The following is a 27279-nucleotide window of genomic DNA, read 5'->3' as shown; positions in this document are numbered from 1 at the left end:
AGTTTTCAAAGTATTCAAATTACTATCTTGTGGTATGATAGGAAAAGAAGAGCAAAGGCTTCCGAGGCAGCAGATGTGGGTTTGGATCCTGACTGCAGCTCACCAGAATGTGATGTTAGGCTTTTGTCTTTTTTTATAATTGGGGGAGAATTGTTTTACAATGTTGCATTGGTTTCTGCCATACTGTGATGTGAATCAGAATTGACTGATTCACATCACTGTATGGCAGAAAATATATATATATGCTTCCCTGGTGGCTCAGAGGTTAAAGCATCTGCCTGCAATGCAGGAGACCTGGGTTTGATCCCTGGGTTGGGAAGATCCCCTGGAGAAGGAAATGGCAACCCACTCCAGTATTCTTGCCTGGAGAATCCCATGGACGGAGGAGCCTGGTGGGCTACAGTCCATGCGGTCGCAAAGAGTCAGACATGACTGAGCGACTTCACTTTCACTTTCATATATCCCCCTCCTGAGCCCCTCTCCCCTCTCCCATCCCACTCTTCTAGGTCATCACAAAGCTCCAGGCTGGGGTCCCTGTGTTATATAGCAGCTTCCCACTAGCTATCTGTTTTACACATGATAGTATATATATGTGGTTTGTGTCTTCATCTCTAAATTAGTTTCTTGTATTAGGTTGGATTCTGGGCTTCACGAAATGGAAAATGCAACTCTCATTCACTTGAACAAAATGATGATTTCTTTTGAGGATATTAGAGTATACAGATCCATGGGCAAGAATGTGCCTGTTTGAACATTAGGAACAGTGTGGATCAGGACTCAAATGCCACCAGGCCGGGATTCTCTTTTGGCAGATGGGGTGTAATTGCCCCTCTGGGTTCTGGTGGTGGCAAACCTGGCTGTTGATAGTTCCAAGGCTTTGTACCTTAGAGTTTTACTTGCCAGAGGGAGAGACTCATTCTACACTTTGGGTCCCAAGACTGCAAACCTCTGAAACATATGGACTTGGACTAGCTTGGGCCAGATGATTGGCTGCCTTCGGGACGATCCTCGGTTGGTTAAGGAAGTGTGTCCTAGAGGGAAATGACAGTTCTTGAGAAGAACTGCATGGGTGGATGAGGCTTGGGACCATTACCCAGAAGAAGGAGGTTGTGGGTGGACCCAAACAATAATGTCCACTACGTCTCTTATCCGTACAAAATGGTAAAAAGATATCTCTTTGCAGAGTGATTTTGAAGATGAAGCAGGATGGTCTGTCAGATGCCTAATATAATGTCTGATACCTTATACAATAGCTCTTTAATAAATCATAGCTGCTATTCCATAGCAGGGAGGCAGCAAGCCAGCATTTCTCAAAACTGATGCCTGTAATCAGTGTGAAGCTCTCACTCTTAACTAAGAAGCGTAAGAATCCATAATTCTTCACTTAGTTCTTCAGCACCACTCGGGTGTTTATTTCTCACAGCTTCTTCCCTGTGGAAGACCTGAATTAGGACTACATTTCTAGTTGTATTATCAGTATGTTAATAACCTGCAAACATTTCTAGGAAATTTATGTTTTAAATAAAATTCTGTATTAAGGATTTAATCTTATTATTATTATTATTTATTAAGACTGCTGATGGAGATGAGTGGAGGTAGGGATTCAACCAGTGATGGTCAGGACTTGTATATTGGCCTGAGTGTCCTGAACCTCACCTATGAAATAAAACAGTTTGTTTTCATACGGAAATGTAGTTACCGGGCAACTGACATTTGCAGAAATAATTGGTGTCCCCCCCACCCCAGTAAACCTCTACCATACCACACACAAAGAAAAAGCCTTGCTGAGATCCATGGGTTTTTCTGGGTTGCAAAAACTGTCTATCTTTGAAGTTATTCCCAGTGTCATTTGTGTGCATAGTAAGTATATAATGTATTTAGATTTATTCTTCTTTTGCATTCTTTTTTCCTTTGTTTTTGCTGTGTTATAGTTTTTATTTTCCTTTTCTCCCCAGTTTTGTAGAAGTGGAAGAAGCGTGTTTTCTTTTAGAAAAACAGTTAGTGTTGCCTGGTGGATAATGCCATTGCAGGTGTGGGAGGGTTGTTAAGGCCAATTTTAATGACATTATCAATCTGTTAGGAAGCAGGAACATGTAAGAAAGTGGCGGGGGGTGGGGAATCATCTGTCACTTTCATCAGCTGTGACTCTGAGATTAAGAACAGGTTATTTTCACTTTCATAACTGTTTTGTGTTAGTTTCAGCTGTCTTTGTTTCCATTTTCTTGGTTCCTGTTTTTATCCTTATTTCATTTCTTTACTGTAATTTGAAGGTAGCTTTCTTTTCTGAATGACCAATTTGCTAATTACCTTTATCCTAACTGGAAATTGCCCCAGCTTCTAATATTTTATAAATCAGAATATGCACACAGGAATGTTCCCTATTGTAACTTATTATTCTTTCCTTAATTTAACCTTTCATGATATCGTCTGGTTCAAAATAATTTGAATAAAATTCTACTCTGTGTGTGAATTAGACTGTTTATATTTAAAAAAATCATAATCATGTAATGGGATGAGACTGGCTCTCTCTAAAGGATTAACAGTTAAGAGAACACGTGTCCAGAAATCAAAATTCATGAATTGTCTGAATGATTATATGTTATTTAAAACGTAACAGGGAAACATAAATCAGCAAGAATTAGACTCTGTGAGTCAATTACTCTTCAGGACTAAATCAGGTATTAGAATATTAATTGTTTTTTGCTTCTTTAGTACCTGAATAGTTAATTGGATGGTACTTTAGTTTCCTGGAAAAGTTAATCATCATCACCAAATACTTAATGAACTCCCCAGAGTAATCCATAACTCATAGGCAGAGTTTGGTAGATTAGTTACATTTCTCTATTGTGAGATTCTTGCTGAAACATGCATTTTGTGTATATATTTTGCACACCAGTTTTCTCTGTCAATGTAGATATGATTTTTTGGTTTGAACCAATAGTCCCATCACTACAGGCATACCTCTTTTTATTGTGCTTTTTTTTTTCTACTGCATTTTGCAGATACTGAATTTTTTACAAATTGAAGGTTTGTGGCAACCCCATGTCAAGCAAGTGTGTTGACACCATTTATTTTCTGAGAGCATTTGCTCAGCTTCATGTCTCCATGTCACACTTTGGTAACTCTCACAATATATCAAACATTTCCATTATTGTATTTGTTATGATGATATGTAATTAGTAATCTTTGATGTTACTATTATAACTCACTGAAGGCTCAGAGGATGGGTTAGCAATTTTTTTAGCAATAAAGTATTGCTCAGTTGGTAAAGAATCTGCCTGCAGTGTAGGAGACCAGGGTTCTATCCCTGGGTTGGGAAGATCTCCTGGAGAAGAAAATGGCAACCCACTCCAGGATCCTTGCCTGGAAAATCCCATAGACAGAGCCTGGTGGGCTGCAGTCCATGGAGTCACAAAGAATCAGGCATGACTGAACAACTAACACACACTATTTTAGATTAAAGTATGAATATTGTTTTTTTAGACATACTGCTATTACATGTTTAATAGACTACAGTGTAGTGTAAACGTGACTTCTATATTCATGGGACTCGCTTTATGGTGGTATTTGCTTTATAGCAGTGGTCTGGAATGGACCCACAGTATCCCCAAGGTCCGCCTGTACCAACAGCCTTCTCCCTGGCCTGGTCCTCAGTAATAGAAAATTCAAATAATTGTTCCCTTCAAAAGAAATACCCGAAAACACACTTTGGGTGAAAAACAGGAACTGTAAAAAACTTTACTTGGGGTGATAATTTTTGTCCCTTTTATGGCACCACAGGTTCCATTACAGATAATGAATTGGCTAAAATTTTAATTTATGCAGATATTCTGGCACCCTAAGAAATATTCAATGACTTCCACTTTCCTCTTTGCTTGTTTATAGGACATTGTTTGTATTAATATACGTCTTCAGTTGGATTTTTTCATTTTGGCATTTTTTTCATTGTCTGATGAATTGAAAGACAATGTCGGGAGATGCCAGAGAGAGACTTCTGCCTCCTGTTAGCTCTTTCACCTCCTCAAACTCCCTTCCTTCAGCAATAAAAATGAGCACTAAATTGTGTCCCTGCTAGGATTTGTCTGAAGATGATATAGATAGATAAAGCATATTTTCATTTCTATTTATTTATTCACATTCTATTTTGATCTTCAAAAGACTGAAGCAGCCCTCAGGTACAGGTGACATGGTGCTGGGCCCGTGCAGTAGGAAGCGTTCTCTAGATACTCAGGTGCCGTGAGTTAACACGAACTTACGGGAATTGAGTGCTGCGCTCTCCTTACACATGGCCTGCCAGCCTTCCCACCCTGGCTTTGCTCATGTGATGTATAAACACTTGGTGCGGTGCCTGGATGTAATAGAGAGTTAGTACATGGCAGGCATTATTATCATCATCTTAGCTAATTCTCACAAATGTGTTGTCAGTATTATACCACAATTATGCTTATTTTTGCACTTGGGGAAACTGAGGCTTACAGAGGTTAAGTAACCTGTTTAAGGTCACACAGCTATTAAGAAGTGGAGTTTGTAAAAATTCTAACCTGGGCTATTAACCTCTAAGCTACACGTTAATGTCTTAGGGGTGATTTTTAATTTTTTTAGCTTACTGATAAATTAATTAAGATGTGCTTTTTATTATGTATTCAGAGTATTTGTTTAGAATAAACTTTAGACTTTAGTGATTTTAAGGTAGAGGAACTACAAAACTGATGAAGTTGGATTGTGAATATACTTAGAATACTGACAAATCTGTAATTATTTAGTAAGTACCTCTGCACATAGAGTGGAAAGCTAATTGAAGGCTTAGAGATCTATGAAAATTATTTTTAATGCCTTTTAATTATGTTTAAAAAGGTAATTAAAATTTTAATTCTATTTAATTAACCATAAATTTACAAATTATGAGATTAATTTATAAGAAAGCAAATTCACTTTTGAGCTTATTTGACTTAACATTTGTTAAAATTAACTTCACCATAAAAAAAAGGCCTTAATCAGATTTTCCTTTGTAGTTGTTTTATTCCCAACTAGCATTGCGAGATTAGCCAATTTTCTGCATTTTAGGCATTAAAAATACAAAACTGGATAGTAATCAATCATGAAATAGTTATTAAGCTTTTAATATATGCTTAGCACCAAGCAGAATGTGATGAGATAGAAAGAAGCATATGGTACACATTCTCCAGTACTTTGAAATCTACTGAACTATACAAGATGGTACATAATTGAGTGAATTTTGCAGATCAAACTAAGAATTTTGCATGTAGTTGGAAAATGACATGACTCTCCCCAGTCTCACCTGGAAGAAAAGTAAAGTATCCATCGTGGCATGAAAGATCATAAAACTGGTCATTGATTTTATTGTATCAGATGGAGACTTTAAAATGTGTGAGATAAAGAGCAGAATAATATGAATCAGTCATAAATGTGCCTGTAGATTTTAGTCTTCTGTTAAACCTTTTTGGACAAGTAAGCTGCTTTAATGCTAAATAATATTCTCCTTTTGCTTCCTCTTCTGCCCCTGGATTCTTAGCCCTCTGGTCTGTTGTGATTCAGCAAGAATCCTCTTGTACTGCTACCACTGCTCATTAATCCACTTTTGGAAACCTTTTAATCCTCTCTCAAGTTCTCTTTTCCTGCCTTTTTGCTTCATTTCAGTATTTGCCAACATAGTAAAACAGCTTCATTAAGACAAAGAAACTTAGAAAGACTAACTTTCTGCCTACAGTGGCCGCTGACTAGGTCACTGGCCACTTAATGGAAAACCCAAACCTTGTCTGTAAGCTAACTGAAAGTATCAGCTGATTCCTGGCTCTGAGATTCTTTTTCTGTTTTCTTGCTCGTGACTTTTCTTTATCCTCTGGTAAATTCAGCTTCCCCTATTCATCCGAGGTTTTAAAACTCTGTCCCTGCGTTCTTTGAAAATGCTTTTATTGTAAAATGTTTGATCAGTACAAAAGAATATATGGAGCACCGTGTAAGTTTTACATCTTGATAATAAAAGGATTGCACATGGATCTACCTTCCAAATGAAGAACTTGAACGTCACGTGAACATTGAAGCTCCCAGGGCATCCTTCCATGATCATGTCTCCTCACAGCTCTTCTGGATGTTATGCTTACTGAATCTCTTCCCCCATTTACTTACCACCATATGTGTGTATTCCTGGCTTGTTTTCTCCTTCACCAAAATGTTTCTGAGATTCAGCCATATGGATCCATGTATCTGTAGTTCATTTATTTTCACTCCTGGATAATATTATATTTTATGAATATACGATAATTTATTCATCTCCTGTGGATGGATATTTAGGTTGTTTGCATTTTTTTTTGGATAATACAAATGTTATATTGAACATGTTGGTCTATATTCCTAGCTGCTCATGGGCAAGGGTTCCTTTAGAGAGAAACATACTTGTGGGTAGACCTGTTGAACTGTAGGACATGCCCATCTTAAGATCTCACTTAATCTCCTCTTGGTTCATCATTTAGCATTTTACCAGTCTCTGGTTCACTTGGCTTTTTTTCCATCAGAGATGACTTTCTGCCTCAGAATGACCTTTTTCATTAGTCATTTTCATTTTCTTCATTTATTTATGTTTATTATAAGATTAATAATTATGGCATTGGGGGAGAGAACTTATATCTCAGAATTAGCAAATAATTCAGTTGATAGCTCCGTTCACTGTTTTGATTTTTAAGTTTTCCTTTTCAGTCATTGTGAGCCTTTTTCTTAAGCTTTGCCAAACCGCCCTGGTTTCCAGGCTCTCCGTGTCTGAACTTTTGAGTGTTGCTTACTGATGACTCCAAACACAGAATATCACTGAGCACGTACATGTTGGCAGAAACAATCATACATAAGCAATAAAGGTCATTTTTAAAATTTATTAAGAAGGAGTAAACTAATATTTGCTAAGGACCTAGTAAGGGCATGTCCCTGCTTGATGTTTCCACGTTATTTATGTTAACCCTCCAAACACCATGTAGCACGTTACTTTTTTTTTCCCTTTCCTTTTTCCATTTTATAGCAGACGATGAAGAGTGTTAGAGAAACTGAACAAATTATAAAAGATCACAGGACAGAATTAGGGTTTAAATTTAGGTCTTTTGGTTCTTGATTTAGGGTTCTGATCTGTAATACAGGAAGAGAAATGTGTGTGTGTTTATGTGTGTGTACATATTCATTTACATGTGTATGTAGCATGTCAATTGTAGTAGCATTCAGTATTTGAAATACATTTTAAAGATACTTCTGAAGAAAAATATGGCAATTTACATTGCCCATTGGGTATATTTCTTGAATTTGATTTTTAAAAATTTAATATAATTAGTTCATTAAAAAAATTGGAGGGTAGTTGCTTCACAATGTCGTGTTAGTTTCTGCCGCACAACAACATGGATCGTTTGAGTTTAAGAGTGCATTTTCAACATGTGTTTATTTAGTCTTGAAGGGATCAGCATACGGGAAACAAACTGCATTGCCTCCCAGGCACTGCGCGTCCTTTCGCTGAACTCAGCCGTGTCTGGACTCTGTACTCCCTCTTCCTGGGTCCTTCCTGCCATTTCTGACAAGAGATGCATTTCACCTGGCTAGGTCTCCCAAGGAGGCCAGCTTCTCAGGCTGGGCCCAGGAAGTCTCCCTGACTTTTGTGGTCCTGGAACATTTCTCTAACAGTGGACAACTGGGGAGGGAGGGGGGTTCCCAGGTGGCTCAGCGGTAAAGAATCTGCCTGCCAAGCAGGAGATGTGGGTTCAGCCCCTGGGTTGGGAGGATCCCCTGGAGGAGGAAATGACAACCCATTCCAGTATTCTTGCCTGGAAGATCCCATGGACAGAGGAGCCTGGTGGGCTACAATCCATGGGGTCACAAAGAGAAGGACATGAACGTGCATGTATGGGGAGAGAGGACCAAAATTTCCTACCTTCTTGCTGGTCTGCTGCCTCTGTTTTGCTCACTTCAGTGGGCTAATGCATTGGCCAGAAAGAGCCTGAAGTCCAGCATGAAGCAGAAGCCCAGCATGTTGTTGCTCACATACAGCCTTCACCTCCTTCTGATCTTACTTCAGTGTCACCTTCTCACCGAGGCTGTCCCTGATTGCTCTCTTTAAAAGGGCAGCATTCCTGACCCTCCTCACCTCACTTCCTGCTTTATTTCTCTCTTAGCACTTACCGCTCATGCACCATTTATTCAAATTATATAAATCTCATGTCTTTTCTTTCTCTTCCACTGTAATGTAAGCTCCACAAGGCAGAGGTCAGTTACTGCTTTCTTTGCTGTGTTGTTCTCACCCCTGGAACTATACTTGACTCATAGTAGCTGCTCAGTTAAGTATTTGTTGAATGAACAAAGGATTAAATATGTAAATATTTGGGGAGGACATTCCAGAGAATGACATTCCTAGAATAATTCACCATTGTTACTTGTAGAATCGTTATAAAATACTTTTTAACAGGATAGAGGACAAGAGACCAGAGATGATAATTTTTAATCCAATACTGAAGGAAAGAAAAGGGACAGAGCAGGAGTTTGTAATAGCAACTGATATGAGGTTCAGTGAATACTTGTTGAGTTCATGTTGAGTGAGTTAATATATAGCAGTGCTGGGATGGACTGAATGTTTTTATTCTCCCAAAGTTCATGTTTAAACCTAATCTCCAATGTGATGATGTTAGGAAGTGGAGCCTTTGGGAGGTGATTAGGTCATGAATGTGAAGCCCTCATAAGTGAGTTTGGTGCCCTTATGGAAGAGACTCCAGAGAGCTCCTTTATCCCCCACTGCATGTGAGACTACAGTGGAAAGATGGCCATCTGTGAACAAAGACGCAGCCTTTCTTCAGACACTGAGTCTGTTCGTACCTTGATTTTGGATTTTTCAGCCTCCAGAACTATGAGAAATAAATTTTTGCTGTTTATAAGCAACCCAAGTCAATGGCATTTTTTGTTATAACAGCCCAGATGGACTAAAATAAGCACTATGAATAGCAATTTCTTTCCAAATCAGATCTGGATCTGTGTTTCGTAGCTCGATTTCCCAGCTCTGCCTGTTTCTTCAGCCAGTTGGAACCAAGTTCAGTGCCCAAATAGGAGGTTCCTCTTCTGCATCTAGGCTTCCCAGGTGGCTCAGTGGGATGAATCTGCCTGCAATGCAGGAGATGCAAGTTCGATCCCTGCATCTGGAAGATCCCCTGGAGGAGGGAATGGCAACCCACTCCAGTATTCTGGCCTGAAAAACGCCATGGACAGAGAACCCTGGTGGGCTACAGTCCAAGGAGTTGCAAAGAGTTGGACATAGTGACTGAACAGAGCACTTGGATTTCTAGATCTGGGCCACCTTCCCTTGTCTGTGCCTACTCCCTTTCTTTCTCCTCTGCTCCCTCCCTTCTTCCCTTTCTTTACTATTTATTAATCAACTTGCACAGGTCAGGTGCTATGCCACAATTTTGGATCACAAAGCTCAGTAAAAGTTTGCCCTTGTTCCTGAGTTCTACATGTTCTAGAGCAGGGACTGTGACTCCATTGTGATTGCAGTTCAGGGTGATAACTGCTCTAATAGGAGATGAAAAGCCATGACATTCAGGACTGGGGAAGACCTGTCCAGCACACAGAGCATCACCACTGGTGCTGAGCTTTAATGAATAAATTCATTATGCTTCCCAGGGGTTGAGGGTAAGAATCACTCTGTCAGTGACAAGGAATTCTGAGTGATCTTATGAGAGCCCTCTTCACATAGTTCTTACAGGTTTGCAGAGCCTGCGGCATTCCTCTTGGCAGAGACAGATTGTCACCCAGCACCTGCACAGATGGGGTTCAGGATTCATCTTCACCTGTGTGGTCACCAGATGACACATCCAAGGTGTTTTTTAGGAGTCTGATCATTCACACAAATCCAATAAAAAAATAAGTATCTATCCTAGAATAATAGTAAAATTTGCAAATGTAGACTAATAGCTGATTGTTTTTTTTTTAATAATTTTATTTATTTTAATTGGAGGCTAATTGCTTTACAATATTGTGGTGGTTTTTGCCATACATTGACATGAATCATATGGCTTTATTAACCATGATCTATCTGATTGTTATAGAACTATGCTTTTTGATGTCTCATGACAGATATTAGGTAATCCTTTCAAGTCAGGTTAAACCAGTATTATGATGATAATACTGGACATTTGCACACACACAAAATGCCTCATACATTCTAAAATTCCTCCCTGTGATTTACCTCATTTAGTCCCTACAGCCTTATTAGTTAAGATATTACCAGACTCTCTAATTAAAAATGAGGAAATTTGGGCTTACAGAAGCTAGAAGACCTGTGAGGTGGCTGGTAAGTGACAGGGATGGGATGTTAAGTCCAGGCTCTTTCTCTGATACGATCCCCTATTTTTATAAACTCCCAAGTCATGTGTCATAAATAGAACCAAAGCATAGAAGTAAACAAGGAGAAATTCACATGTCAGTATTTCTGGGAACCTTTTTGTTCATGTGTATACCTTGTAGGCATGGTGGTGGTGGCATATTAATCAGAATTCTTGTTTTTTTTTCTCTTTTATTTTTATTTATTTTAAATTTTATTTTATTTTTTAACTTTACAATATTGTATTGGTTTTGCCATATATCAAAATGAATCCGCCACAGGTATACATGTGTTCCCCATCCTGAACCCTCCTCCCTCCTCCCTCCCCCAGAATTCTTTTGGTTATTGAAGAGAGAGATATTAGCTCACTCATTTGGTAAGCCTGGTGGTTCTGGCTTTAGGAAGAGTTAGATTCAGGTGCTTGAATGATGTCGGGAATCACTCTTGGGGTTTTGCTCGCCTCTGTGTTGGCCTCATCATCATTGCATAGTGGCCAAATGAGGGCCAGCAACTTCAGTTTTACAGCCTACTAAACAGAGTACATCATGTGAAATGCTGGACTGGATGAAGCACAAGCTGGAATCAAGATTGCCGGGAGAAATATCAATAACCTCAGATATGCAGATGACACCACCCCTATGGCAGAAAGCAAAGAGGAACTAAAGAGCCTCTTGTTCAAAGTGGAAGAAGAGAGTGAAAAAGCTGGCTTAAAACTCAACATTCAAAAAGTGAATATCATGACATCCTGTCCCATCGCTTCATGGCAAATAGATGTGGCAACAATGGAAACAGTGACAGACTATTTTCTTGGGCTCCAAAATCACTGCAAATGGTGACTGAAGTCATGAAATTAAAAGATGCTTGCTTCTTGGAAGAAAAGCTATGACAAACCTAGACAGCACATTAAAAAGCAGAGACATTACTTTACCAACAAAAGTCTGTCTAGTCAAAGCTATGGTTTTTCCAGTAGTCATGTATGGATGTGAGAGTTAGACCATAAAGAAGGCTGAGCGCTGAAGAATTGATGCTTTTGAACTGTGGTGTTGGAGAAGACTCTTGAGAGTCCCTTGGACTGCAAGGAGATCAAACCAGTCCATCCTGGTTTTCAGGATCAATCCTGAATATTTATTGGAAGGACCAATGCTGAAGCTGAAGCTCCAATACTTTGTCCACCTGATGTAAAGAGCTTACTCATTAGAAAAGACCCTGATGCTGGGAAAGACTGAAGGAAGGAGGAGAAGGGGATGACAGAGGATGAGATGGTTGGATGGCATCATTGACTTAATGGACATGAGTTTGAGCAAGCTCCGGGAGATGGTGAAGGACAGAGAAACCTGGCATGCTGTAATCTGTGGGGTTGAACAATAATCCTGAACAACAATGAAATGAGCCAGACCATGGAGAAAGAGTAGCCCTTTCCCATGAGTTTCTACCACAGTCCCAGGTCTCGGATTCTTGGACACACACTGGATTTTGTGTATGAGTTGATTCCTGAGTGCAGAGTGCAGGTGCTCACTGGTTGGATGGGGTCATGTTGTGAGGGCAAAGGAGACATCTACAACCGAAAAGAGACATCTTCTCCCTCTCTCTGTTCTCTGAGCTCTTTTTATTTTTTTTTAATTAAAAAAGCTTTTTACTGTGGTGAATGTTGCATAAAACATGCTATTTTCACCATATTTAACCGTACAGCTCAGTGGCACTAGTTACATTCACACTATTGTACAATTCTCGCCATCATCCATCTCCTGAACTCCTTCCTAAACTGAAAGTCTGTCCCCATTAAATACTAACTCCCCATTCCCCACTCTCTACCCTGCAACCCCTGCCCCCGGCCCCTGGCATCTACTATTTTTGTATCCAGTTGTCTCTCAGAATCAGACTATGCATACCTGGCAGACCATCAGATATAATATTTAAAATTAGACCTAAGTAGAGAGATAGGATATAAGTGGCTGGGAGTATGGAAAAGAGAGGGACTGATGAAGGGCTCAAAAGCTCCCTGTGAGCTGTCAAGATTTACAGCGTGGACTGGTGCTTGTGTTGGTGCTGAGTATGGTTGTGGGTCACTCCATTAAAAAAGGATTAAACATCTAAAAACTCTGCAAATCAATTATGGAGATAATTGTATATTCTTTAAAACTAATCACTTAACGAGGCAAGCCCTAATCAGATGACTCTTATGTGTCTTGTGAATGTGGAAAGGACTCTTAAATGGTAATTAACTTGAAAGCTATGATTCTGGAATTTGATGGTTTTTCTTTTCAGTTCTTCCTTTGGAAATTGCCATTAAAAAACATACAAAATTCCAAGCTCATCACAAAAAGAATATGTGATTGTGCCTTCTCTGAAATGGATGTTAAGGATGTTAAAACTTGGCTTCTAGATTTTTATTCTTACTTCTTCATTCCCCTTGCTCTTATTGTAACGTTGCCATCTTTCTTACTTTTATAACTGCTCTGCGCCCTAGCGTTTACTTCAAGCAAAGCTAAATGGCTTCCCTGCTTAGTTAGGCACAAAACCCTGAGAATGTGCCTGTGTGCATCTTCACACATGCTGGGAGGTTGAGGGTTAGAAGGCTAATCTCACTCAGTATTTTCTGTAGCAGAAAAATAATGCAGTTTATTTGACCTTTTACTTATGGAAATAAAGTAAGGATTTTAGTACTTTTAGACATTTAAATGAAAATGTGGAGGAAAAATTAGATATTCTTAGGCTAAAAGTGATGAGAGTATGTGTATCTTTTTATTTATTGTCATCTGGGATTTTTTTTTTTTTTCTTTTAAGCTCTTCATATAAAGGAAAACTTCCAGTAGCCTCAAGGACAGTAATGCCTGGGAGCACTGAGTATTTAAAAACAAACATGACTCAACAAAAACAGTCATTCCATGCTCAGCTAAGGAGACTTTTCAAATTTATACAGAAAGTAACGATTGCAGAAACATTTTTTTATTAGCTACCCTAAACATTAATTATTCAGTTCAGTTGAGTTCAGTCGCTCGGTCGTGTCTGAGTCTTTGCAACCCCGTGAACCGCAGCACGCCAGGCCTCCCTGTCCATCACCAACTCCCGGAGTACACTCAGACTCACATCCATCGAGTCAGTGATGCCATCCAACCATCTCATCCTCCGTCATCTCCTTCTCCTCCTGCCCTCAATCTTTCCCAGCATCAGGGTTTTTTCAAATGAGTCAGCTCTCCGTATCAGGTGGCCAAAGTATTGGAGTTTCAGCTTCAACATCAGTCCCTCCAATGAACACCCAGGACTGATCTCCTTCAGGATGGACTGGTTGGATTTCCTTGCAGTCCAAGGGATTCTCAAGAGTCTTCTCCAACACCATAGTTCAAAAGCATCAATTCTTCGGCACTCAGCTTTCTTTATAGTCTAACTCTCACATCCATACATGACTACTGGAAAAACCATAGCCTTGACTGGACGGACCTTTGTTGGCAAAGTAATGTCTCTGCTTTTGAATATGCTGTCTAGGTTGGTATTTTAATTTCATGGCTGCAATTACCATCTGCAGTGATTTTTGGAGCCCCCCAAAATAAAGTCAGCCACTGTTTCCATTGTTTCCTCATCTATTTGCCATGAGGTGATGGGACCGGATGCCATGATCTTAGTTTTCTGAATGTTGAGCTTTAAGCCAACTTTTTCACTCTCCTCTTTCACTTACATCAAGAGGCTCTTTAGTTCTTCTTCACTTTCTGCCATAAGGGTGGTGTCATCTGCATATCTGAGGTTATTGATATTTCTCCCGGCAATCTTGATTCCAGTTGTGCTTCCTCCAGCCCAGTGTTTCTCATGATGTACTCTGCGTATAAGTTAAATAAGCAGGGTGACAATATACAGCCTTGACGTACTCCTTTTCCTATTTGGAACCAGTCTGTTGTTCCATGTTCAGTTCTGTTTCTTCCTGACCTGTATACAAGTTTCTCAAGAGGCAGGTCAGGTGGTCTGGTATTCCCGTCTCTTTCAGAATTTTCCACAGTTTATTGTGATCCACACAGTCAAAGGCTTTGGTATAGTCAATACAGCAGAAATAGATGTTTTTCTGGAATTCTCTTGCTTTTTTGATGATCCAGCGGATGTTGGCAATTTGATCTCTGGTTCCTCTGCCTTTTCTAAAACCAGCTTGAACATCTGGAAGTTCACGGTTCATGTATTGCTGAAGTGTGGCTTGGAGAATTTTGAGCATTACTTTACTAGGGTGTGAGATGAGTGTAATTGTGCGGTAGTTTGAACATTGTTTGGCATTACCTCTCTTTGGGATTGGAATGAAAACTGACCTTTTCCAGTCCTGTGGCCACTGCTGAGTTATCCAAATTTGCTGACATATTGAGTGCAGCACTTTGACAGCATCATCTGTTAGGTGCTAAAATTAGGTGCATTGATTATTAATATGTTTTAATTTGAAGCTGGTGATTATGAAAGTGAAATGGGGATTATATGAATTATCAAAAATATGTTTCAATATTTCTTTATAGTTAGGCTTTTAAAGAAATAAGAACAGTTCAAGTGATGTAACCATCTCAGTTATTAAACAAGCAGAGCATTTAACTGGTGTCACAGTTATTGTCACTATGCTAATAACAGGATATGGGACCCTAGTAAGATTAAGCACTGGCTGTTCTAGTTCCCTGAGGAAACTGTAAAATTCAGCCTTACTGGGCTGTAATTAGAAAGAAATATATTTAAAGACTGAAAAAAACTTTGGTACCTCAGTACACAGTATGCCAAGGGCATGTGCTTGAAGCCTTTTAATCTCTGGGTTTTGCCTGTTTTATAAATATTTCCATAAGCATTTACATATTCAACATTTGGCAGTTAAACACTGTATAATCATACCCATATGCTTTGCCTTATGAAATAAAATGAAAACTTTGTTAGGACAGGGCTGCTGCTGATAATGTTGTATGTCTCCCTCATCCATAGTGCAGTCCAGGCTCAAAATGATACTTTGTCACTGACAAAACAAAACAAAAAAGAAAGATTTAGCTTTCTCTTTCCACGTTTATTTTTCAGTTTTATTACAACTGTTAATGATGATAATAATAACTATTATGGAGCACTTGCTTGTTTCCTATGGGCTCAGTGTGTGAACTAAGACATTTGATATTATCTTTCAACCTATTAAAGAGCGTTATTTAAATACTAGGGCTTCCAGGCGGCTCAGAAGTAAACAATCATCCTGCCAAGCTGGAGACACAGGTTTGATCCCTGAGTCAGGAAGATCCCCTGGAAAAGGAATTGGCAACACACTCCGTTATTCTTGCCTGGAGAATCCCATAGACAGAGGAGTCTGGTGTGGGGTACAGTCCAAGGGGTCGCAAAAGAGTTGGACATGACTTAGCAACTAAACAACAACACATTTAAATACTGTTATTTTTGTCATTATCATCATTTTATGAATTAGACCACCAAGGTGCAGAGTGGTTGAGTAACTTGCCTAAGGCCACAACGTGGTTGCTGGGACACAAACGAAGCAGTCTCGCTAGTCACTGTACCACCTGCTAATTGAGCTGTTCCTGGAGATGCTGCTTCCAATTTTAGCAGCTTATATGGCCTCTGACGATCCTGAGCGGAATTTATGATTCTTTTGTTTACTTTTCTTTTTCTTTCTTTTTTTCTTTCACTCCTAATTTTGTTAGGTCAAGTACAAAAGAGATTTTGAAGAAAGCAAAGGGAGGGGCTTCAGCATCGTTACAGACACTCCTGAACTACAGAGGCTGAAGAGGACTCAGGAACAAATCAGTAACGTAGGTGACCATTTGCTCAGTGATGTTAATAATCCTGACTTGTATTTCCAGTGAGAAAGTGAAATTGGACAACTTGGAAGTGTTCTTGTTGCTGTAAGATGCCAGCAGTACTTGGTATCCTCAGAAAATATGCCAGGTTCATCTATGAATTGCTTCCCTGTGATTTCATCACAGTTATCAAGAGCCTAACATTAATAGCAGTGACTACAGGCATACCTACTTTTACTGTGCTTTACTTTTTTTACACTTCACAGATAATGTGTTTTTTTTTTTACAAATAGAATATTTGTGATAACCCTATATTGTCAGACAATCTTCAGCATTTTTAAGCAATATTTTAAAATTAAGGTAGATACACTTTGGCCACCTGATGTGAAGAGCTGACTCATTGGAAAAGACCCTGATGCTGGGAAAGATTGAGGGCAGGAGGAGAAGGGGGCGGCAGAGAATGAGGTGATTGGATGGCATCACCGACTCAATGGACATGAGTTTGAGCAAGCTCCGGGAGATAGTGAAGGACAGGGAAATCTGGCGTGCTGCAGTCCGTGGGGTCGCAAAGAGTCAAACATGACTTAGCGACTAAACAACAACAACAACATGTTTTTAGACGTGTTGCACTATTGCACACTTAGTAGATGACAGTATAGTATACACATAACTTTTAGATGCACTACTGCTAAGTCGCTTCAGTCGTGTCCGACTCTGTGCGACCCCATAGACGGAAGCCCACCAGGCTCCCCCGTCCCTGGGATTCTCCAGGCAAGAACACTGGAGTGGGTTGCCATTTCCTTCTCCAATGCATGAAAATGAAAAGTGAAAGGGAAGTTGCTCAGTCGTGTCCGACTGGTAGCGACCCCATGGACTGCAGCCCACCAGGCTCCTCCATCCATGGGATTTTCCAGGCAAGAGTACTGGAGTGGGGTGCCATTGCCTTCTCCTTAGATGCACTGGGAAACCCCCAAATTCGACTCTCTTTGTTGTGATATTTGCCTTATTGAACTGGTCTGGAACCGAACATGCAATATTTCTGAGTTATGCCTGTGTATCTCTGAATACACTTTTAATTTATTTAATTGGTTTATCAAGTAAATTGACTTATCTAGCAAATCAATTTAATTAAATTAATTGTGTATTTAGAAATAATAGTCATTGCTATTAAGAGATGTTATTGTAACAGCATCTTATTTCATTTTAAATGATTCTCAATTAAAAAATTTTTCCAGAATAGAACTTGTATAGGTAAATGTTAAAGCCTATCAGTTAATTTTTTGTGGTGAGTAAGCATACAGAATATACATACAAGGTTAGGTATCTGGAGAAATCTCATGTTTGCTCAATGTATGTATTCAAGATTTCATATTTTAAATTAGGTGTTTGTTGAAGTGGCATATTGCATCTAATTTCTGAAATAAACACTTACATATGAAGTTGCTTTGGATTTGAAAGCTGAGTTTTGTTCGCTAATAGCGTTTCCTTGGAAAAGAAAATTGAAACTAGCAGAAGTTCAAAACATATTAGGGACCAAAAAGTGTTGAGTACTTATTAAAGTGGTAATTATGTTTCTTTATTATATGAAGTGTGTCAAAATGCATTTTTTCTAGAAATAAGTTAATTCAATGTTAAGTACTCCAGAGGAAATATAAATGAAAATTTGTATTATATAAAAGTATGAACAAATATGCAAGACATACACTTTTTCACAAGAAGTCTACTTTGTGTGTTTCATGTACAGTCACCAAAATTTATGTGTCTAAATGTTTTAAGTTATGTAGCATTGATTTCTGGGAAATGTTTAGTTAGCAGGTTGTTTTAAACTCACTGGTATTTGGCTGTCTTTGTTATGTACCTACATATAGTCACAATTTGCAGATAAAATCATAGCATACAGTCTGAGAATGAATTTTGTCTAAAGTTCAAAAACAGAATTATATGATATTTAAAAAATTTGTTTAGGGAGTAAGAGACGGAGACATTTTTTTTTTTTTTGCCATATTCTCTAAGGTTTATCCATTGTTTGCTCTTTAAATGGGCGTTTTATTTCAGCAAGGACTTTTTCCTTTGAAGAGAAAGAGTTGAATTTTAAGGATTCGAGGCTTCTGTTCCTTAGTTTTTTCCACCCCATCCTTACAACCCACTGATCACGAATACTGAAGATTGCCTCCATCGTTTTTCTTCCCCTTCATTCTTTCCTTAAATCAAACTCTATTTTTGTTTTCTAAAATGCAAATTAGAGATATGTTTCACTGGCAGTTACATTCAGTAATGTTTCTGATTTTGGATTATTTTTGGAGAACCTTTTTTTAAAAAATAAAAAGTGTTGCATAAAACAAAGTTACATCATAAATCTTCAACTATCACAAATTTATTTCAAAAAGAACTAAACAGTTCTACTTAAGACATCCCTGTGACAACTCACATAAGGATTGCAGTTGATTCAAAGGTAAGCCTTTTAATTTATATTCAAATTAAGTCAGTATTCATATTTTATAAGAAAAGAACTGATCATTTCACCAACCTTTATCCTTAGCAGGAATATACATTTTATTCAATACCAGAGGCTGTTTGCAGATCCATTCTTAATTACGCAAAAACCCTTATAACACAGGTATGTATAAATTTACGTTTATTATATACATAGCAGTATATACAAAATACTGTTTAAAGTATCTTAATCTTAACCTATAAGGTAGACAGTGGTGATTTTAAAAAGTATGGAATTTAGATAACATCTTTTGAAACAAATTTATACAACAGTCTTGGAGAAGGAAAAGGCAGCCCACTCCAGTAATCTTGCCTGGAGAATCCCATGGACAGAGTAGTCTGGTGGGATACAATCCATGAGGTTGCAAAGAGTTGGACGTGACGGAGGAGCTAACACACACACATGCGACAGTCGTGATGTTATCAACCATAGCAGTCTTATAAGTAGTTCTTTTAGCCATGATGAGGCATATTACTATTTAGATAGCAGGAAGAAAATATAAATTTCATAATATTACTGTTAGAGATTTATCATTTTTTCTTTAGTTTTATTGAGAAATAATTAACATACATCACTGTATAAGTTTAAGCTGTACAGCACGATGGTTTGACTTACCTGTACTGTAAGATGATTAACACAGTAGGTTTAGATAACATCATCATCTCAAACAGATACAATAAAAAGAAAAGAAAAAAAAGAACTCTCCTTGGGATGAGAATCCTTAGGATCTACTCTCTTAACAGCTTTCTTGTATAATATACAGCTATGTCAACCACAATCATCATGTTGTACTTTACATATCTAATACTAATTTATCTTATAACTGGAGGATTGTACCTTTTGACCACATTCTTTCAGTTTGCCCTCTCTCCACCCATCTGGTAACCACAAAACTGACCTTTTTTCCTGTAAGTTTGGTGCAGGTTTTTTGTTTCTTCTTCTTCTTTTTTTTTTTTTTAGGTAACACATATAAGTGAGATCATATAGTATTTGTCAATAAGTCTATTTGACTTATTTCACTGAGCATAATCCCTTCTAGGTCCATCAATATTGTTGAAAATGGTAGGATTTTCTCTTTTTTATGATTGAATAATATATTTCTTTGTGTGTGTGTGTGCATACATACTTACATACATCTTGAAATTTCTTTATCCATTTATCCATTGGTGGATACTTAGGTTGTTTCCATGTCTTGGCTATTGTGAATAATGCTGCAATGAATATGAGAATGCAGATATCTTTTTGAGTTAGTGTTTTTGTTTCCTTTGGATACATTCCCAGAAGTGGATTTGTTGAATAATATGGTAGTTCTATTTTTAATTTTTTGAGGAACTGCTATGCTGTTTTTCATAGTGGCTGCACCAATTTACAATCCCACCAACAGTGCACAAGAAGTTAGGGATTTACTGTTGGAGAAAAAAAGCTGTTAAATATTCTGAGGTCTAGTGAGTTTATTATTCATTTATGAGGGTACAACTTCATGAACTTTTCCTATGACCTCCCAGGCTTTCCATATTACTCAAGGATCTTTTTTTCTATAAGAAACATGGGCTAATCTGAAAGGTGGTATTTTGACTAGTCCAGTTTTCTGCATTACTTTCAGATGAACCCAAACCACTGAAATATATTGGCCAAATCCAGACAGATGTTTTTGAACGTGGCCTAGATTGTGTCTGTTTTGGGAGGAAGAAGGTCAGATAGAGACACCAGAGTCTTCTCCTGATGCTGGGATGGAGTGGATTTATCCTGAAAATCACAAGGGATATGAGATTTGAGCTCTGGGTTTAAAATAGGTTGATGTAGGTATGTTAACTAAGTCAGGGTATTTGTAATCTTTATTTTTCCATTTGCTTCATTTCCTTACTTGTATTTGGTTTATCTTAGAATATTGTCCAGATCTTTCTGAACTGCCTTTAATCCCTTTTGGACTAAGGAAAGTATAAAGACATAATACAGTGGATTTAATGACAAGTCCTAGGTGTTTTGGATAATATGTTATGGATGAGTGGGCATTTTTGATTGCTTGTTACTGTGTTAGTGTTATGAAATTTTTTTTCAGACATTCTCATATTCATTTGTCAAAGGCTTGAAATCATTTGGAAATGCCTACTTAGTCTGCGTGTGTTACCAAGGTGTGGGATGAAATACAACTGTAAATTTGAAATTGTGTGTAATGAAAAGGGTGAGAGCGGGTTTAACCTTAACTTCTTTCTTTTGGAGTCTATAATGCCAACATATTGAATCTGGGAGATTTATTAAATGCTGCAATTTAAAATTCTTCCACTATATTTCTCTCTTAGTATAGCTGCAGAAAGAATAAGAAGAGAGGCAAGATTTCACAATTTATGGAGTGGTTGGAGTGAAAAAAAGAACTAGTTCCCCAAATAAAAAAGTTTTCCCATGAAATTCCAGAAGATGTCTGATTGCCTACCCCACCTCCCCAGTTCTAGAGCATAAAGTCAGGAATGGCAGAAATGTCTTAGTACATTTTCACATTTTCTTTACTTAGTGATATTTAGAAAAACGTTCTTAAATTACAACTTATAAACATGAATTGAGGAATTCCTGTGACTTCGAACATTAAAAAAAGTCTTTCTTCTGTTGTCCTTATAGTTCTGGCATAATTGTAAAGGCAGTTTCTAATTCACGTGGTTACCACCTTCAAGTTTATAAGGAGTGCATTCAGGAAATCTGCAGCAGGATAGTAAGGCAGAATCACCCCCAGACATCTAAGGGACTCAGTCCAGCCTGGAGGAGAGTATTGATGTGCTTTTCTGTTTACACACTAATATAAATTGCATTTTCAATTAGCTGAGACAGTCTGGGGATAAATTGTGAAATAAAATGATGAAGTTCCACCCCTAGAGACTGTGACAATCTTAGTGCTGTAGATAAAATCGAGATGTTTATTTTCTAATTTATTTCAGGTGGTGGAGAAATATTGTATGAAGGGGAAGGAAAAAAAGGACCCAGATGACAAATCTTGTATTTTACAGAGTGACTAAAATGGTAAGTATACCATTATGTGATTTGTCAAGATTTGTGCCTTGACTCACAGAAGAAATATTCAAGTGTGTGTATGTGTGTATGTGTGTGTTGTGTGTGTGTTTGTGTGCACATGAGTGCATGTGTAAGTGCACCTATGTATGTTGACTTCAGTGGGAATCTTTAGAACTCCCTTTCCTTAAATCACTGGCCCATAGACAATAGAATTTTCACCTGTTCTATATTTAGTCCCTTACCTGTAGCATCTATCATTATGGTTATCTGTCCTGTTTCCCAAATATCCCCTTTTATTACTATTTTCACATTTAGCATACCCAGAAATGCTTACTTGCTTTACAAGAAAAGTTCAGGTTGAAGCCCTTTTTTTTTTTTTTTTTTTAGCATTATAGCAAAGAGTCTGTCTGTAATTTGATATTGAAATGTAATTGTTTTTAGTTTTTTTTTGGGATAGCTACATAATTTTTCATTGACTTCTTAGAATGCAAAATAAATTATATGCCCATTAATAAGCTCACATGGATACTGCTGATTTGGTTCCCTAAGATTTTGTGAGTTGGCTTCAAAAATATTAGATTATTGGAGATAAACATGGCCTAATAATTGAATAGCAGTGTCTATGGTCTATTAAAAGATTTGATTCAAAGGTACACTGAGTATAAAGGGTGAGCATGAGGGTAGAGTTGATTGTCTGGGGATCTGGTCTCTGTTTGTAATTTAAATAAATCACTTTGACAGAGACTGACTGTGGCCATGTTCAAGCTGCTGATGGTGTGAAATTGAGTTGTATGGTGGACAGAAGACAAGCAGTCAAGAGAAATCCCCAAAGGCAAAATTTGTTATGTAATTGGGTCAACTCATGCATGAGAAATGCATGCTAATTGTAAACCGGTAGCAAAATTATAGTGTATGAGGCAATTAGATCTTATATGAACCTGAACAACTGATATAGAATTTTTCTTTCTTTTTTATATTGAGCAAACATAAAATGGGATTTTTTTTAAAGGCTAGAAAGGTAAATACCATACAGTGTTGAATAGATTGTTATTCTTATTGCTCATACAAGAAGCATAACTGTTTTGTAACTAATGAAAACTTGAGGAAATCTTCTGATTTTAAATAGTGGAATCCTCAGATTTTGAGTAGTGAAATCTAGTACACCAGGTAGTTTGAAAGAAGAATCCAGTGGTATTTTTGTTGTAACTCCTAACTGGGCTGATTAACATAGATGATTAGTGATGAGGTCAGTGGTTTGGATTTAAGCCCTTGAAATCTAGTATTTTCTCAGAGTGAATCTGTGTGTTACTTTAATGATCCATGCTTTATCTTCAGCTTATCTCAACCAGTAACTCCCATGAATTCCTGACTGAGTAATGAGAGGTCAGTAGCATTGTCTTTAAAGCGAAAATTGAGTATGTAGAAAGCAATACTGCAATAACATATATTTTCCTTATAATACCTACCACATGTAGGAATGGTTTATTTGTTTCAATACACTTTGACATACCCAGTCTAATTGGATCCTCTGAACAACCTCTCCTTAGGGAAAGTATTTCTATGAGGAATACTTATACTTTCATGAGAAAAATGTATGGAAAATTATGTCTTGGTTCTTTCTCATCTAAATCCGTGGTTTCCCATACACCTGGTTTTGTTTTATTTTTCCACCTAGGGCAGAACTTCAAAGGTTAATCTCTTCTTTTTATCCTCAATTTTTTACCCACAGTCACTTAAAAAAACAAATACATCCCAGACCAGTAATTACTTGTGCATGGCAAGTACATGAGTTTTCCTTGTAAAATGGCATTGTCTAAAGAGGAAGTTTGGGAAGGGCCCCCATAATAAAAGAATTAACACATATTACTTCTTTTTGGAAACAAAGATTAAGGACTCAGCAAACAATTTCTGAAGATCTTTCTTTTGTGAAATCCCTTCCCCCCAACATTCCTCTCTCTTCGATCCCGCTGTGTTCAGGCCTTATCCTAAGTTATTACAGAGGTCTCCTAACTGGCCTTATCTCCTTTCAGGCTCTTGCGGTCCTTCCGTTGTATCTTAGACACTGTCACCAGATGACTCTTTCTAAAATACCTCTTTCATCATGGCCCTAATTAAGACCCACTAAAGAACTTTCCCTGGACCTCCACTTTCAGTAGGAGGAAGTCTAATCTTCTAACTCCTTAATTTCTGACTCTGAGGACCCTCCACAGTCCGTTCCTAAATTATTTTTCATCTTCTCTTTCACTGTCCTTCAACACTATTCTTCCATTTCTTTTAGGCCTGGCTCCTTATTCTGTTCTGGGCTTTGCACGAGCCTTTCCTCTGATTTGGAACAGTTTCACACCGTTCACCACATTTCCACCCCTTGTTCTCAGACATACTTTCAGACCCCAGAGAACAGTGATTTTTTTCTTTTAATTGGAGGATAATTGCTTTACAATGTTGAGTTAGTTTCTGCTGAACAACAAAGAGAATCATCTGTGTGTATACCTCTATCCCCTCCCTCCCGAGCCTCCCTCCCGCTACCCCGCTTTCCCACCTTCTCTAGGGCAACGCAGGGCACCAGGCTGAGCTCCATGTATGTTATACAGTAGCTTCCCTCTAGCTATCTAGGGATCTCATCTCGGAGTCACGACTGCTTTGACGATAGCCCTGTCACTTGTACCACCGAACTCACACATTGCATTCTACTTTTTGGCTTTCATTAACATTTCATGTGATATGTGTCTTACCTCTCTAACTTTGTGAAATTGAAGATTATCCATGACTTTCTTACTTTATGTGTTGTGTCTTCAAGATGGTGCTTTGCATGTTACCTTTCTTGTCACTTTCTTTTTCTTGAAACCTCTCTTTGAAAGAGAGTTCTTAGCTTTTAAGATTGCTTTGAGTCTGTTTTTTTTTTTTCCTTTTGTGCTGCTTGATAAACACTTATTTTTTACTTTCTCCTGTTTTTACTTCAATATTCAGTGATTTATGTAGTTTTATCCAAAGATTATAGTAGTATTCTCTAAGTACAGCAGGACCATTTGGTTTCTAATGTGGCATTGAAGAATCTTATTATATTAGAAATGCAAGGACTTCCCCTGTTTTAAAAGGTTGTAGTCAAGGAGCTCTTTTTGATGAGTAAGTACCTGAAAAAAATAGGACTTGCAGTAGTCTCTTTGGGCCACCATAACAAAATACATTATAGGCTGTGTGGCTTAAATGGCAGACATTTATTTACTCATAGTTCTAGAGGCTGGAAGTTTCAGGTCGAAGTTTGTCTGGGTTGGGTTCTGGTGAGAGCTCTCCCTGGCTTACTGAAGGAACCTTTCTTGCAGTGGCCTTTCCTCGGTGCACGTGCATGAGAGAAAGAGACTTCTGGTGTGTTTTCCTCTTCTTGTAAGGATACCAGTTGAATTGCATCAGGGCTCCACCAATATGACCTCATAAGTAGCGTCAGTCGTGTCCAATTCTTTGTGACCCTATGGACAATAGCCTGCCAGGCTCTTCTGTCCCTGGGATTCTCCAGGCATGAATACTGGAGCGAGTTGCTATGCCTTCCTCCAGGGAATCTTCCCCACCCAGGGAGGGAACCCATGTCTCTTATGTCTCCTGCATTGGCATGTGGGTTCTTTACCACTAGAGCCACCTGGAAAGCCTTATTTAACCTTAATTATTCTCTTAAAGGCCCCCATCTTAAATAGGCATATTGACGATTAGGGCTTTAAGATATGAGTTGGGGGAGGGGCACGATTCATAATGGGCATAATGAAAAATAATCTACATAAAATCACAGAATAATTTTGAGATAGGTCATATACATTTTAGATATGTTTAGATATGCAAATTTCTATCATAAACCACTGTCTTTAGTGGAGGTAGATGATACTGCCCGTTGCTATTCTAGGAAAACTTGTACATTCAGTTTTTAGGTTTTTTCCTATTTTGAAACGGAACAATCTTAACTTAAAAAAAAATTGCTTCTAGGTCCTATTTCTAATCCTTAATTGGGGCCTTTCAAGCCTCTTTTCATTTGTGATTTTAAGCCATAGTCATTTATGGAAACAAAGATAAATCATAGTAGTAGTTATATTTTTAAGTTTTCTAGGCCTCAGTTGAATTACATAGCTCAAAATATGGATTTCACATGTCCTGTGCTGGCAGTTTGACCTGGGTGAATGTGAAGAAAAAGGAGGCCAGAGGTGTCACAATAGAGAAGAAATATTCCATGCCACAGGGAAAATCTAATAAAGACTAGCTTTTTTTTTTTTTTTTAATAAAAGTCTCAATTTCCAGTGCATTATACAGATTTAAAACTTAAAAAGTATCTGCATTTTCTTCCAGATTTTCTTATACCTCTTGGGACATATCTACAGTGAGCACATACTGATTACTGAGGAAAACCTAGACATCTTACCAGATACATTTGTGGAATCCCCAGATGTGACTGTCATTAATAATTTGCCACATAATTATCATTTCAATGGATTTTTGGAGGTAGGTTTAAAACCTGTTGTATTTTTCAGTTAATAAGTGTAATAGTCAAATGTCATTTTAACTTATTAGGAGGTCATGAGTCAACGGAAACATTATACAGAGATTTAATTTAAACCCATTGGTAACCTAAGCCAAGTTTAGACAATTAAAGAAAATTGCATGATTGGAAGTTAGAACCAATGATTTTTTTTCAAGTATATGCAGATACATTCTCTAATTTGCATTTTATTTTTTCCTAGAAGAATTATTTCATGAAAATTACTTTTATTTTTTGCTTATGCTTCCTACTATAGCTTTCTTTTCTTTTACTGTTGTCAGAGTGGCTGTGTAGGCTTTTCTTCTTCTGTACAGAATCCTGTGCAATGATGTTCGTAGAAGGATTGCTTGTAAAAGGACCTATTGCTTTCGGAACATACCCCCAGGCTTTTCCAAAGACAAGAAGCAAGAAGTTATAATCATTTTTTTTTTTGTTTGCCCATATTTATGATTTAGTTTTCCTCTTGTGGCTATATTAACTGTAACGAGGCCAACTTTTAATTTGTTTGAATTAAGCCTTTTGATCATTTCACTTTTAGAATTATGAAAGAGTTGGAATTTGCCTGTGTTTTGTAAACTGTGAAAAAGGATACAGATTTAGAAGGAAGAATAAAAGAAAAAACTTAAAATATCATTCTGTTCTTAGCACTTGTTATTTTTGATGGAATTTATTTCCCCCCCAAAAGTGATTTAAATATTTTCTTTTGATCTGTAATTGTTATAGGTCTTTTGAGGGCAAGCAGCATTTCCGGTCATGTTTGAATCCTCCAGAACATAATACCTTGGTTAAGATAGAAGTAGTAGCTACTTTCACTGTTCCCTTACCTGTATATGTGTTTGTTAAACATTAAACATTTGCTGTGGACATCATATTGCACCAGGCCCTGTAGCTTGCAGAAAAAACGAGAAACTACTTTTTGCATGCATTTATGTTCCATGCTAGAATGTGGGAAGTGTTTGGGAAATGCTTTCATGGAAAAGGAGAGCCTTAATGCAATGTAAAGTCCTAAATGAGGGAGAAGATGAGCAAAAAGAGAAAGGAATGAATATAAGGTTACAAACACCCAGAATCTACTTGTGAGGGTGCAGAAAAAGACACTATCACTGAAATATAGATTGTTGAAAGAGTAGTATTGTATTTTCAAATGTGCAGATTTCAAATGTGTATC

At 37.8% G+C, this 27279-nt stretch overlaps 1 protein-coding gene across 1 annotated transcript in view; it reads left to right on the top strand.

Annotated features, from left to right (window-relative positions):
* The first annotated feature begins 16153 nt into the window (after positions 1-16153).
* The window catches only part of NEBL (nebulette), a 173884-nt gene continuing 162758 nt past the window's right edge, over positions 16154-27279 (top strand). Inside the window, exons 1-3 of the mRNA XM_070380985.1 lie at positions 16154-18718; positions 21523-21604; positions 25922-26074. The gene's annotated coding sequence lies outside the window, so the exon portion shown is untranslated. The remainder of the gene's footprint in view (positions 18719-21522; positions 21605-25921; positions 26075-27279) is intronic.

This window comes from Bos mutus, chromosome 13, assembly GCF_027580195.1.
Source record: "Bos mutus isolate GX-2022 chromosome 13, NWIPB_WYAK_1.1, whole genome shotgun sequence".
NCBI classification, from domain to species: Eukaryota; Metazoa; Chordata; class Mammalia; order Artiodactyla; family Bovidae; genus Bos; species Bos mutus.
This window is presented reverse-complemented; position numbering and strand designations above follow the sequence as displayed.